Source organism: Balaenoptera borealis (genome assembly GCF_965194805.1).
Source record: "Balaenoptera borealis genome assembly, chromosome: 5".
Lineage (NCBI taxonomy): Eukaryota > Metazoa > Chordata > Mammalia > Artiodactyla > Balaenopteridae > Balaenoptera > Balaenoptera borealis.
The window spans coordinates 94,731,179-94,747,063 of NC_138862.1; the positions used below are offsets into that span (position 1 = coordinate 94,731,179).

The 15,885-nt window shown below is 40.7% G+C and overlaps 1 protein-coding gene across 4 annotated transcripts in view; it reads right to left on the reverse strand.

Annotated features, from left to right (window-relative positions):
• The window catches only part of FNDC3B (fibronectin type III domain containing 3B), a 350,826-nt gene extending 335,944 nt beyond the window's left edge, over positions 1 to 14,882 (reverse strand). The window contains exon 1 of one of the 4 annotated variants that reach the window (XM_082393898.1): positions 14,684 to 14,882. The gene's annotated coding sequence lies outside the window, so the exon portion shown is untranslated. Of the gene's footprint in view, positions 1 to 12,655; positions 12,912 to 13,777; positions 14,061 to 14,683 lie in introns of those variants that run through there. The other 3 variants (XM_082393896.1, XM_082393895.1, XM_082393897.1) reach the window with 3 other exon arrangements.
• Positions 14,883 to 15,885: the final 1,003 nt, after the last annotated feature.

The window sequence follows — 15,885 nt, forward strand, 5'->3', positions numbered from 1 at the left end:
GGGCTCAGTTTCCAGAGCACACGGGCTCAGTCATCCCACTATAAATGATGACTAAAGATTTACCTTCTTACCAAAAATATTAGTTCCAAGTTAAGTGAGTAGTTTCCCATGCCCCCCAAATATGAAAACCATATGTGATAATCTGCTATTATTTACAGACAAGGACTAAAGAATTCCCAAGAAGAATGGTTTCTCTAAAAAGATGTTTCCTTTTTTGCAATTAAACTTTTTGCAATTAAACTTTCTAGAAAATTATTTATGCTTTTTCATGAAAAATGGTATGAAAAAGTTACCTCTTGGCCAAAATGCACACTTATTAAAGATATACAAATACAGCAATCTGTGTTAAAAAAAAAAAAACTTTAAAAAAGAGGTTCTTCGTTAATCTGTCAAGCAGAACATCTGACAGCAGACTAGAACTGCCCCTCTATTGAACTCACAGGTAACTTAGTGGAAACTAGAATCTGGAAAACTTATCATCCCATGTAAAACATAATAGGAACAAACTCACTCACCTCTGTTGGTACTATATCCTTCCCAAACCCTGGCCTACTATCCTCTACTCCCTCCTACAACCCCTGTTTCTCACAAAAGCAAGAAAGGAAAACTTGCAAAACTGGAACGTTAATGGCAAACACTTGGAGCCTAAAATTACTCCAAACAAAATGAAGCTAATGTAATCTAGTGAAAAATTTATTTGTATTCTCAATTTTCTCTTACTAGCCAACTGCTATGCCTTAATAGGTTTGAACTCCTGAGAAAACTGAACTAAGAGAATTGGAAAGTAAAACATAAATAGGAAGTGACATTGTTTCCATGCTTAAATTTAATATAACGAGCAAATGGCAAAATCTAAAAGGCTATGTTTTAAAATTATCAGTGTCACCAGTATCATTAAGATATAGTTAAAGCTACAGCACAGTAACCACATAGCAAGATTAGAATATGTCAAAATCAAATAAACCTGGAAATAACTCTTTCATTAATAAAGAAATTTTATGGTAAATTAAAGATATCTGTTGTTAATTAAAGCCTGAAATAAAATACAAGCCTTAAAAATTATTATCCATTTCTTCTCCCTCCTCCCATAACTCTCTTTAAAAAAAAAAGACAGCAGGCAGATTGAGTCTGAAATGCCTGTGGGAAAGTAAGGTAAAGATATCTGTAGTTGATGGGCTTCCCTGGTGGCGCAGTGGTTAAGAATCTGTCTGCCAATGCAGGGGACACGGGTTTGAGCCCTGGTCCGGGAAGATCCCACATGCCGCAGAGCAACTAAGCCCGTGCACCACAACTACTGAGCCTGCGCTCTACAGCCCATGAGCCACAACTACTGAGCCCTTGTGCCAGAACAACTGAAGCCTGGGCACCTAGAGTCCATGCTCCGCAACAAGAGAAGGCACTGCAATGAGAAGCCCGTGGACAGCAACGAAGACCCAACGCAGCCATAAATAAATAAATAAATAAATAAAAATAAAGTTCCCTTTAAAAAAAAACAGATATCTATAGTTGAATATACAGGTCTACAACTCAGGGATATAGCTAGGGGTTTGGAAATTACCAGTCTTTACCTGTGGCACAACAACAAGGATACCCATTTCCAGTATTTTCATGCACTAAGTATAAATAATGAGGAATATTCATTAAATAAATATATAATTTTAAAAGGACAGTATTTTAAAAATTGAACTTACTTCCTTTCTAGGAGGCTCAAAACTACTGATTTCATAATTTCCTTGAAAATGAGTGTACACATGGGCAATTTTAGTATCTCTTATCCAAAGTTAAGTAAATCTCTACCTTCAGGTGATAATGGTAAAAATGTATGAAGGGTTAGATAGAAGAGGATCCAAGCAATTTAAACCAAACTTAAGCAAATTAAAACGATCAAATCCTAAAATTAAAACATATTCCTTTTTTATAGTGCTTACAAAAAAAAAAAAACTAGTTTCTTTACATCTTAAGGTATAAAATAGATGTCTTAAAAGTTAGTTTGATCATATACACACCCCTATACATAAAATAGATAACCAACAAGGACCTACTGTATAGCACAGGGAACTATACTCAATATTTTGTAGTAACTTATAAGGGAAAAGAATCTGAAAAAGAATAGATATATATACATATGTATAACTGAATCACTGTGCTGTATACCTGAAACTAACACAACATTGTAAATCAACTATACTTCAATAAAAAAATTTAAAAACTTTTTTTAAAGTTAGTTAGATCCTATGGTACTCTGTGTCATGAAGATCACCGCCAGCAAGCTCTGAAAGCCAGGTTATAAGGCAAAGACAAAGGCTTCCCGGCCCCCAGCTGTAAGGAGGGGAGGGCCATGGGCACAGCCCAGTGTCGGGGAGCCTTTCTCTGGGGTGGCAACCAGTCGTGAACATTTTACCATGTATAGCCTCCCTCCTGGGCAGAAGTTTTGAGAAACAAGAGAAGGTTGTTCTAACAGTCCTCACCACTCTGTGGAAACACAATCCCCAGGGAGGCACACAGCTCCTCTGGACCATGAGCAGCATTTTTGTGAAGCAGTAAGAAACAGTGTTTAGGTAATACCGCCTTGGGCGCTGCACCTTCATTGGTGTCTTCATTCACACCGCCCCACACAAACACAGCGAGAGAAAGCAAGTCAGGTCCCACTTCAAAGCCTTGTCCTTAACTCACCTTCAGTGAACTCACTCTCTAAAGATGGAGCAGGGAACTCAATAATTTCTAACAAAGGAAGCATTTAGGGCTGCCAGCTCCCCAGGTTTAGCCCGGGCCGTCTGGGAAAGCACAGTGCTCCTGTGAATCCTGAGGTCACCTTTTATTCACCACAGGAGCTGCTCTTTGCGCATGCAGAGATGAGACACGTTCTAGTCAGTTCTGGGCTCATCCTGTCCCCGTGGCTGCCTTCGGTGCAACCCAAACACCACAAACTATTAGCCTTAAAAGGACAGAAAGGATTAGTATCAGGCATGGGAGGCCTTGCTTTTCCAGGTGCAAATTATAAGTACAGGATCTTACCCTATATAAATGAACTTAAATGAAAGGCACGGAGGAGAGGGAATGCGAGATGAACAAAACTGTATTGCCACTGAGTGAAAAGAACTCTCTTTCATAGAATTTTTCAAATGTCTCAGTCAGGTAAAACTTCATTACCATTTCTTAGCCAACTGCTCTAGATTTTTCCCATTCACTATACTGAGTTTCTTATATATTACTGTCTATGAAGTATACTTTTATTCTCTGGTTTCTCTCATTCCAAGGTTAAGTTGCTTTTACAGAAAACAATCTAGGAAAATCTCCCTCTTGGGAGATGTCCAGATTATTATTATTGTTTCGAAAGTAAATTTTAGGTTTCTGGACCATAGACAGGTTGAACACATGGAAAGCATTCAACGAATACTTAGCCTTAGCATTCAGCTACTTGGGAACACAAATAGACACTGTTCCAAGTCTGGATATACAATTAAGACATTTAATGTGAACTATTAAAGCAGCAGTGTGATACAGCTGGAAACAAGTTTTGGAGTCAATCTAGGTGATCTTTTTAACCTTTTGGAGCATGTCTTCTAGTCTTAGTTCACTCAACAACCATTTATAGGGCAGCAGGTATGTTCTGGCTTCTGCGGTAGATGGTGGAAACACATAGAAAAACAGAAATAATATCTACCTTTCATAGTTTAATGAATATGGAAGAATGAATGAATATATATATATATATATATATATATGCAAGTGCCTGGCACACGGTAGGTGCTCAACAATTGCTGGTCACTGTTATATTTTACATCCGACTTGTAGTTAGAATGTTTGGAAGTTTAGTGCACAAATGACAAGTGTCTTTTTTTCTATATTGAACTGCTAAGAGCTGGTTATCACTTTATCCTAAAGAATACGACGTTAAATTCTTCTGAGGAGCCCTTCGATTCTGCCCTAGGTCCTAACTAGAGTCCTCTGGTGTCCTAAGTACTCCTCTCACCTCAGTTCTTTCCAGCCATCAGGTCAAAAACCTTAAAAGGACAGATTACCAAGAGGGCTGAGTCCCCAAGACTGGGTTTCCCAAACTTGTCTGATCATATCACTCACCTGAAGCACCTAATAAAGATTTCTGATCCCACCCCAGACATAATAAATAACAGCACGTGCACCCTCCACCCCATACACATAGCCCTATAATGCTCCAAGAGATTCTTCTCTTCTCAGGCGTGCTTTACTTCCACTTTCAAGTGGCTGAGGTCATTCTCCTCAGGTTTCCATGACATGCCCTCTGACCCTTTCTCCAGGGCTCAGTTTAGCACTGAACACTCTGGCCACCAGTGCAGCAGAATCAGCTCTCTCTGCTGGACCCCCACCATCTCAGCAAGACATATGTTGTTGTTATTGTTGTTGTTGTTTTTCTGTCCCTTAATGCCTCCCTTCTAGAATTTCCCTACAAAAGATCATTTTAAACTACCACAGATCTCTGAAAAGTCACCTTTTTCAAAAAATAATTTTCTTAATTTATAATTCCCAAACTGACTCCAATAGACAAGCAAAACATACATAATCGAAGTCCACATTTTTAGGGAATAGAAATATAAGCTATTTATTCTATTTGTATTTTCAAAATCAATTAGTGATCTGATACAGACCTGAAAAAAGTCCACGTATTCTCTGGAGAACTTTGTTTCTTTAAAATAGCAGTAAATGAAAGGCTAGGTTTGCACTGAAGGTGACTCATGACTTTGTTTTGTTTAATATTTATTAGATCCCTACCATGAGAAAAAAAAACTTTTCAGGAAAACTGTGGAAACACAAAAATGCCTATAACATGGCCCACGCTTCAAAGAGATCAACTTCAGCAGAAGAAATGACTTGAGCACCTGGGAAGAGGTACTAAGTTTAAATGGCACATTCAACCTAGGAATTCATCTATCTCTCCATCCATCCATCCAATGAGCATTTACTATGCACTCACCATCAAAGACATTAAGTTAAATCAGTAATTATCCTTACACTCAAGTAAGAGTGACAAGGAGACAATCAGACAACACTGAAAAGGACAAGTGTTCTGAAAAGTATAGAAACAGTGCCAGAAGAAATTAAAGAAAATGATAAATTACCTGAAATCATGGCTCTGGAACAAAATGAGGATATGCAAAATAGAATGAGACACTCTTTTCTTTTGAGTAGGTCAAAAATCAATGAAGACCGCTCTGTGAACATGGTGTTGTAATTCCTCATATCTCTACCAGATATAAAGAGACTGTGACTCTCTCTACCTTTTGAAATCAGTTCGTAATGATCCTATCTCTAGAGTAATTTCTAAGCCACAAAAATGACCTGCTATGGTATGAAAGCCATTTATACATACAGCAAAGAAAATATACCTTACAGATGGCAAAACACGCATACACACTAGCATCATACTCTTGCGACTTTCTACTGTTTTCTGGGAGTTCAGGAATTAATGAACTATTATGGATGGCAAATATTTCACAGTATACAGTATAATTTTTCCTTGAACTTGTTATTTGTATGTAAACTTATATCTTTCTATCTGAATTCTTACCTGATATTTTCAGGATTCCTAACATGCACTTTACATCTGACGTTTAAGCTTTATATCCAATCACTTAACAAAAATCCTGCCCCATCTTTTCATAAGTGATCTGCACAAACTCAACATCAATACCTCAGAAGCAAAAAAAGAAACAAAACACCGACACTCAGAGAAAAGTCACCACTATGAAATTATTAGGTGCTAGAGACAAGTTCAGATGAATAAAACAATACTACATGCTTGCTTGCTTTCACTCTATCCCCTCCCAATAAGTTTTGGTCTAACAAATTGAAGAATGTTAGCACCTAATGCTTTTCCAACACTAGTACTGAGATGACTTAGACCCTTTCTCTAAGTGGATTTCAAAGTTTTCCCTAAAGTACTGAAGATGACAAAATTGGGGAAAAAAAAAAGGTTTAAAGGTTAGAAAATATGACAGGTCTAATTGTACATCCTACTCTCTGGTTTTTGGATGACTCACAGTGAAATGCAGGATAGATTACCTTTGTGTGCCTATGTGGTCTGTGGATACTAATAAACTACCTGGCTCATCTAAATGTTAAAATATCTTTTTTTTCCCTCCAGAGATCTCCTACTTTTAAATAGTCTCCTCTTAAATTCAAGTCAGTTAATAAAATAAGGAAACTCTGACCTCCAAAACTGGCCTAGGAGAATCTCCGTTTACTCTGCAATAGGAGGTGGGGAGGGCGGGGAAACATCTACACATCAGCAAGGAGCAGACCAAGGGGGAGCAAACAGAGGCAAGCTGAAATCCTGTGGAATAAATCTCCTTCAATTTTTTTCAATTTTTTATTGTGATAAAATATACATACATTTGCCATTTTAACCATTTTTAGCCGTACAGTTCAGTGGCATTAAGTACATTCACAATATTGTATAACCATCGCCACTATTCATTTCCAGAACTTTTTCACTATCCCAAGCAGAAACTCAGTACCCATTAAACTATAACACCTATTCCTCTTTCCCCAGCTCCTGGTAATCTCGATTCTACTTTCTTCTCTATGAATTTGCCTATTCCAGGTACCTCACATAAGTAGAAACAGGCAATATTTGTCCTTTTGTGTCTGGCTTATTTTGCTCAGCATGTTTTCAAGGTTCATCCATCTTGTAGCAGGTATTGGAATTTCATTCCTTTTTATGGTTGAATAATAATCCACTGTATGTACAGACCGTATTTTGTTTATCCATTCATCTGTGAATGGACACCTGGGTTATTTCTACCTTTTAGATATCTAAATTATGCTGCTATAAACACTGGTGTACAAGTATCTGAGTCCATGCTTTCAATTATTTTGGGTACATACTTAGCAATGGAATTGCTAGATGATTGTATATTTAACTTTCTGAGAAACCGCAAAACTGTTTTCCACAGCAGCTGTACCTTTTTACATTCCCAACAACAATACACTAGTGTTCCAATTCAAAATACTCTTAAGTATTCTCTGATTCACTAATTCAGAATAATGTTTACCTTTATTACCCTAAATTAAATTTCTTTTTCCTGATACAAGAAAAACCACAACAGAAAAATCAGGAACAGTAATATCTGAAGACATTTAGTATTTTCCTCTTAAATGACTTAATAGAAAATATAAAATGTGTTTAAAAATAACACTTTAAAATATAAGAGAAAAAGGAGCATAATACTCTAAAAATATAGAAAGGATCCTACACTTAAAACTTGTACCATAAAAACTTGTCAATCTGAACCCTAAAAGGTCATATACTTGAAAACCTCATGTCTGAGTAAGTGGATGTAAATACTTGAGATATTTTAAAAGAAATTTACCTTTCTTATGGGTCAGTTCACACAGTACCTGGAACTAAACTGTCCAAGAAGGTCTTGCTTTAGTAAATGCAGAAGAGGAGGATGTGTAACAAGCTTACCTAAATACCACTGGCAGTAGTTTCCACAACTTTGCCCAAACTCATATGGAGGAGGAGATGGGCGGCTAAAAGCAATAATGATGTTCTTAAACCTTCAACACCTGCTCTCACCAATCTGCCATCAAGTGCTTACAGGAGACAGCAAGTAGCAAAACAAATGGCAACAGAAAACCTTCAAAACAAATCAACAGGCATATTTGGGCGTCTATTGGTGGGAGTGGGGTGAGATAGGGGAGGTGGATATTTGTTTATTGTTGTGATTTATTTTGCATACAAAAATATAGTTCTAACTTTTGCTGGTAAACTGTTCCTAGTTCATGTGATAGCACTGAATAAACTGGCATTTATTTCATGGCAGTCCTGCACCTCTATGAAAAAGCCCACTAGGAGAACTAGCTTCAACCCATGCTGCAGTTTTACATTGCTTTTAAGTAAATTGATTTTTCCAAGGTGCTTAAAGTGGTCTGTCCTCCTAATTAGGTAAATATTCCCTCTATGATCTATTTAAACTTCTGTTATGGTAAAACCTTTTCATATAGAGTAGGAAGCCAAACTTTATCCTAGACTTGCCTGGATAATTGCAAATTCCTAATTAGTTACATCCAGAACAATGGAGTTATTTTTAACAGAGACCCTCTTCCACCAGCTGTGGAGAATCTGACTGAGCTCCTTAAGAATAAATTAAATCATGTTATTTCCTGGGATTTTAGAACCTACCATTATTTCTCAAACATACTACATTTGCTCATGTATGAAGACAATTATCTGGATAATTATTTCAACAGAAAGCTTTTCATAATTGAACACTATGAGTTTGTATTACATCAACTTAGTTTAAGCAAATTTTTCTAACTGGTTGCCATTATAAAAACCTTCATCTTCCAGAGTCAAAACAAGGATGTATCGGAAGCCTAAAATTCTAACATAAATTTAGTTTTAAACATAGCCTATAGGTGCTCCAATTTTAACATTTCTCAAATTTCAGAAAGGAGTGAAGGACTGAAGTTACCACCATCCTGCTCTAGGAGTTTGGTGGTAGACACAGCTCTCTATACTACATTCCAAAAATATGAGCAAAATACCCCTATAAGTAAACAGAAAAATGTCTTGCATTTGCCAAAAAAAAAGTCAGGACAGCACAAGAATACTCCATTAAGAACCTAGTTTAGAACTCAGTAAGTGCCTCCTGAGTCAATAAACAAGTGAATGAAATAAAATTAATTTTAAAATCAATCATTTAACACAAGGGACATTTTAAAAGGATACTTACTAGAATCTCAAATAATGCTAGCTTTTGCTGAACACCATCTCACTAAAATCTCCTCCCTCCAGTTATTTAAAAACTGACAAGCAGTTGTAATATTATAGAAACAAAAGATATTAGGAGCCAGTGACTGAACCGACAGGGAGTATTGCCAAAGACATCTCATCAGCCAATGAAATTACAATCCAGGTGTTTCAGAATGCTAAACTTGCATATCTCAACTAGGGACAAAAAGAGTTTCAAGGACTGATCCATTTTTAAACTGAGAAACCTCCCCACCTGTAATAGCTGATCACTATAGTCTATCTTACCTGATTTATACCTGGTGGTTTAAAAACCTCCCAACCCCCGATTCCAACCCCACATACCTCCGGTCTCCAAGGGCTGATCCTTGACACTAAACCTGCACCATGAACAATTCCCCTCTGGGTAAGCTTGTGACTAGGCATCAGCCTCTCATTGGCTGTACCTTGCAAAGAGTTCAAGTACCAACATCAAGTCATCCTCCCAAGTGAGCCTATATTTGGCTTCTACAGAAACCTGCCTCTGTCTAGCCACAGTGATTGAAGCATTCTCTGCCGTTTAAAAAACACATTAATACTGTACCATACTGTGTATTTTAAGGTCAAAAAAAAAAAGTGTGGGCTTATGAATATTTTCCTATATTCAAAGGCATTCAGTGTCAACTAAAGAATAAAGCTTTTCCTCAACCACCTAAGTGCATTCCCAACAGCTGTTAAGGATGAGAATTAAGGTTTACTTGAAAATAATGTCTTAACACAAAAAACTCTCATTGAATGGATTAACCTTGTTAAAGTGAAGAAAAGGCAATTGTGATTTCTAAAGTGAAAACAGAGGTAGGGTGCAAAGATACCCCTACACAGAAAATGATTCTTTTCTCCCATTCTCAGCTATAATTATTGAAAGCTCAAATAACAGGCTTACTAAGATAATATACAGGAACTAAAGCTTATGCCTCTATCATTGTTTTGGAAGTTCCTCTAATAAGAGATTGCACTTTGTCCCCTCCACCTCAAGAATGACCCTGAATCAAGCAGACTGCCTTGTCCACTTCAGCAATGCTAACCAGCTACGGACCACACGTAAGGAAATACAACTTTTGAGAGGTCACAAATCAACTATTACATTAGGAGTAGGGAGAAAATGAAACTGCAATCTAAAGATTGAAACTTTATTTACTCGTCACAAAGGAAAAAATAAAACACTTTTCAAAGTGTCCAAACACAATTTGGAGGTCTCTGAAAACATACAAAGTAATACTGTAAGAACAGCTCAGTTTTTAAACTTTGGAATATAATGAACTATGGAGTTTGTATAAGGCTTTGCTAAACACTTTTCAATACACTTGACTCATTAACGCCTTGTGACAACCACCTGAAAAATGGTACAGGTGAGATGTTTTCTCCTTATACTAAAATGAGGAAACCCAGACTGAGAGGTTCAGTAGTCTAACAGGGACACACAGCCAAGAAGTAAACTAAGTCCTTGACAGATTAGATATTCTGATTTCAAACCGATACTCAGATGTGGCCTGCACCAGGGTGTATAAGATTTCTAATCTTTGCCAATCATTTCGATACCTTTATCTTTTAAATTATGTCTCATTTGTACTAAGTACCTTGATGTCCTAAAAATGGAACCATACATCCTGAGTTAAATCATGTTTCCAATGTTTGTCACACTCACAAGAACACTATAATCCAATAACATCGTTCTTATGTTGGTTCCTTGAAAATAACTATGATCCCAATAGTCAGGAATGGGTATGAAAGGGTTTTTCAGCTGATAGTCTAACTGATGCCTCACCTTTAGTTGAATTTACAATTTTCAGAGCTGGAGGCCATGCAATTCACATAACACTAAAATAATATAGAACAATTTAAAGCTGATTTACTTGTGTAGGTCTTTCAGGATCATATAATGCTCTAGGGTCAGGATTATGAGCTGCAATTATCCCTGAGCAGTACAGCAACTATGAAAGATACAGCAGACTCAGATATATTTATAATGAATCTGGAAGTTACTGCTCTTAAAATTCTAATAAAAAGAGATTATTTTATCATCTGTCTTTTCCTGAAAGCAGTATGCAAAAAAAAAAAAAGGAAAGAAAAAGGTATTGGGTTACTGGATATTTATGGATGAAATCCACATAAATGAATGCTTACTTTAACATGAGTTGGAATTTTCACTATTTCATATAAAATCAAAAAGTTGTTGAAATTCCTTCTACCAAATAAATTCTAAAATGTAACAGATTTAAATTAAATCCACTAATCAGAAAACTATTTGACCATATGCCACCTAAAGAATCTTTCTTGCTGTTTGTTTCAATTTTAAACATATTCTTCCCAATTCACAGACAGATCTAGTGCTTTATATTTGAATTTCATTCTCTGGTAGTAAAGCAATGATTTTAATTCTTCAGATTAATTGTGCAGCTAGATAAGGAAAAGTGAGTGACAGTTTGGCTATATTATTTACCTGAATGAAGACATTTGAAAAGAATCACCGAATGAACAGGTAACCATGGATATCAGGGGTAATTTTTTTTCAACTCCCCATCAGTGATTTTTCATGCTGCCCCCTACTTATACTTTTATTACATGGAAATAAACAAGAAGCTCTGACTACCTTCTCAGCAATTCCTATAGGCAGTTATTTCAATCAAACAGAAAATGTCACAAAGTTTTTTTCTATCAGTTTTTACCATGACATCCAAGTATTTTTAAAAAACCATTTTTTGCTTGTTTTTGAGCTATAGGTAATCCAGTATTTAAATTCCACCTAAGAGTTGAATATAATCTTCCTCTGGTGGTATGGAAGAAAGAAAACTGAATTACAAGATCTTAAAAGCAATAGGACCCAGTTAAACATGAATAGATTTGAGAGTCAGAAAGTTCTACGTTGCAATCCCCAATATGGTACCTCACCACTAGCCACAAGGAGCAGTTTAAAATAATTAAAAGTAAATACAATTTAAAATGCAGTTCCTCCATCGAACTAGCCACATTTTAAACGGTACAACAGCTACACGTGCCTGGTGGCTGCCATACTGGACAGCACAAATATAAAACCATTTGCATCACGGAAGAAAATTCTATGTAATCTTGCACAAGTTACTAAATTTCTGTGAACCTCAATGCCTTGTCTATAAAATGTCCTTAACATCACCTAAATTGAAAGATTAGAATTGTAATGAGATAATATATAAAAAACACAATACACAGTACTTAGTACACATTAGATAGCCAGAAAAGAGTAGCTATTAATACAATCCTATATTGGATTTTAATCTCTGATCGCCAACACCAAACAAGTCACTTCCCCTCCCTGGGCCTCATTTTCCTAAAACTGAAAAGCTGGGAAGTTCTTCAGGTTTTCAGTTCTAAGGACGCTATCAAATTTTACCACATAAAATGAAGTGTTAAGCAAAAGGGGCACAAACTCCTACTGAGTAAACTACTACTTAGGCTGCTCCTACAGCCAGCTTCCTAACGGATCCCAAGCATTCCTCCAGAAACCCCGCAAGAGTGGCTCTCCAATACAGCCAGCCCATGGTCTGATGTGAGCTATTTATAAGGTCTGTCTTAAAAGGTTACTGGAATATCTTTCTGAAATTGTACATACTGTAATTAGAAGCTACAACCTCCTATTCCACGATGGTATCTTGCAGTTTTAAGATCTCTTTTAAAATGAATGCTATCTTCACGTAGAATTTTTTTCTCTTAGAAGCATTTAAACCAAAACACTTTAAAAACACATACGAGTCTAAGTACCATTTTTTAGAGACTTTTTCTTTCTACCAGCTATGCCTCATTCTTAGCCAGCTTGCGGGTGACCCTCTAACGTCTAAACAAAGTGAGAATTACACCCTTATAGGGGGGATCCCCTTGCAGGACCACAAGCATGCCCAAAGACTTTACCCTCGTTAACAGCTGCTCCCCGGGAGCCAAGAAATTTACTGAACGCTGGTTCCACAGAGGCCGCTTCCAATCAGGGGGAACCACGGGCCCCCATGCAAGGCACAAAACCAGGGCCACGGGCTGCTCTTGGCTGTGGCTGCGGGTCTCTTCCCCCGGGCGTTGTCCAGGGCCCCAGAGTCACAGCGTTAACTTGAGAGTGAAGAGCAACTCAGGCAGTAGAAATGAGAACAGAGCGGTGCATTTTTGCCCGAGGCCAGAAGCCTCCAAAAAAAAAAAAAAAGTGTTATTCCAGAGCAGATTCCTTTTCTTCCGGGTCTGTCTGCTCCCTCTCACTCTCTGCCTACAACCACCGTGCCTCCCCTTTTCCAATGCCCCACCTCTCTCCACATTAAAAAAAAAAGGTGGCGTATTCCCTCTTCCTTAGCTTTCCCCACCAGGGCCTGGAAACTGGAGGAAGTTCAAATCAAATTAACTGCACATTAAAAAATAAACAGACAAGCAATCAAGGGGTGCCCACCGAACAAACGACCTCGCCTGTCCCAAAATATGATTAACCCTGGATGGAAGATGAGGAGGAAGACTAGAAACCAAAAGGGATGGAGAGATAAACGTGTAGATCTGGGGCCCCAGCGTTGGCCCGTCGCGGCCAAATTCCACATTTTGTTTCAAGAATATGCTGGACTGATCAGAAAATAAAAAATAAAAAGTTTTAACTTTTAAGTAAGTCCGCAAACGGCACTGTCTGGATAAAATGCCATTGCTTCCCTTCGTCAGGGATAGAAGGGTGGGAATTGAGGTTCGAAAAGCTCCAACTCCAACCGCGCCATCCTGGAAGCCTCCCGGCCAACGGCGCCGCCGGGCGGCCCAACCCAGTCTCCAGAGACACCCGGCCCGGGTGCTCGGGCTCCCACGGGGCGCCGGGACCGGGCCTTTGGGAAAGTTCGCGGGAACAGCCCGAGGCCCCACTTTCCGCCCAGAGTGACAGGCCCTTCCCACGCCGCCGGCCCCCGCCCCGCCACGGGCACCAGACGGTCCGCGCGGCCCCTCCCGGCCGCCTCTGGGCGCGGATTCCGCCCGCCGGCCCCACCCCGGCCCGGGCGCCCCTCGGGGTGACCGACTGACCGGAGCTACGCTGGCCCACACACCCGGTCGCCCGCTCCTTCCCGCCGCGCCCCACTCCCCCGCCCGAGCTTCCAGCCGCCTGCTCGCCGAGTCCGGCCGCAGCCGCCGGTTACCGCCCCCAGCCCGGGGGGAGCCCGGGGGGCAGGACGGGGAGGGAGGACGTGGCGCGCACGGAGGTGGCCAGAGGCGAGGCGGGGAGTGTCCCTGAGAGGCCTGGCCTGGGCTGGGGGCCGGCGCGGTCTCGGGACCCTCCCCGCGAGCATCCCCGGGTCGGAGGTCCCGGCCCGCCCCCGCCTGGCGCGGAGAGGCGGCCCCAACTTCCAGCCCCACTTCGCACACCCGCCCTCCTTCCTCCACCATATGGAAATCTACAGCCTCAGAAAGTGACACGTCGAAGATTCCTCGGCCCCTCCGCCCGCCCTCCCCCTCCCGGGCAGCGTTCCTGCCGCGGAGATTCCGGGAGGAGGAGCGGATTCCTCGGACAAAATCTGCTGGGAAGGCCGGGGAGGACGAGGGGGGAGGGCGAGGGGGGGAGGGAGAACCCGGGAACCACTGCCCAGATTTTTTTTTTTCCATCAAGAATCTACCCGTTTCTTTCCCTCCTCCAAGCCCTGGCCAGCTGGGGGGACGAGCGGGGGCCCGGAGCCCAGTAAGACACGGCCCCAAAGCGTTGGCCGACCCCCGCTCCCGGGCCCCGTGTTCCCGGGGTGCCCAGACGAGCGCGGGGCGCCCCAGCACTCTGGCGCCAAGTTTTCCTCGGGAAGCCCGGCGCGCCCGGAGCGCTCCGGGACAGGCACGCACTTTGGCGGACTCGGCGTCCGGTCGGGGCTTTCCAGCGCGCCCTGACCCGGCGGCTGAGATTCGGGGTCCGGGTCCCCTCCATTCTCCCGCTCCTGCATGCCTTACCTTCCCTCGGGCTGAAACGCGGGGCTCCGGGCGCGCCACACACCGGGTCTCCCACGCCTTCCCAGCCGCCAGCCCCGAGAATCCCTGCCGCCCCTTCGCAGCTCCCGCCACCGCCGCAGCCGCCGCTCTCCTTGTCCTCCGGCCGCCGCCGCCGCTCAAATAACTACCAGTAGGATTAGATGGGGGATTCCGCCATGTCAATGATGTCGGGACCACATGGGGATTTGGGGCCCGCCCACTGCCGTAATCTGCCGAGTATAACCGCCTCCACAAGCTCAGATTCGCAGGCGCTGTGGTATCCTCCTTTCCCCCCAGACCTGCATAACTATCCGGAAACTCTTTTTGGTTCAGCCGGACTAAAGAAGTCTTAGGCTTAGGGGAACTAGCAATTCCTGAAAGGCTAGGGCTGCATAGTCTGCAAACGATCGCCAACACCAATATAAATGCGGGGTTTGCTGAGTAATAATCAGAGCTAAGACTATGACATTATTTTTCATTTACACATATATTAACTTTTTTTTTAAATTCCCACAACAACCTTGTGAGCTATTTTGTCACCTCCTTTCTCTATTTCCCACAGCAGTTTGTTCATATGGTTAACATAGCGTGAACAGATTTTATTACACCGAAGTTAAAATGTCTATTTCCCCTTACAGTACCCAATATGAGCTCACAAGAGCAGAGTGTTCCTTACTCATATCTGTATTTCCGCATCAAACATAGCATAATGCATAGGCCACAGTAGGACTCATTAGATAATTGCTGAGTTATATTAATCAAGTCAAATGTAATGTATCCTGTTGTACAGACTCAAAATGGTTAGCCAACTGCATCCCATCCCACCCCTCAAATTATCCAGGGAGACAAGAAAGTAGAAATTATCCCAGAGAGGCCACTTCTCTTTTTAGCTTCCCAGGTATTCTAAATAATTACGTTAGCCTCAATTATTAGGCTACAAAGCAGTACTAGGTAGCAACCAGAGGCAATGTATTACTTTCATTGACCCAAAAAATACATAACAACCATTTGTCAGATAAAGTTATTGTACATAGTACTGTATTAAAGCTCGAAGAACATAAAAGAATATAAAGAAGAACATAAAAGAAATAGCTCCTTTTTTTGTAGAATTTGCAATTCTTTTTTGGAGATGAGGGGAATAATGGTGAATCCAGGCAAATAGGGCCCTCCCTCCTAACTGGCTT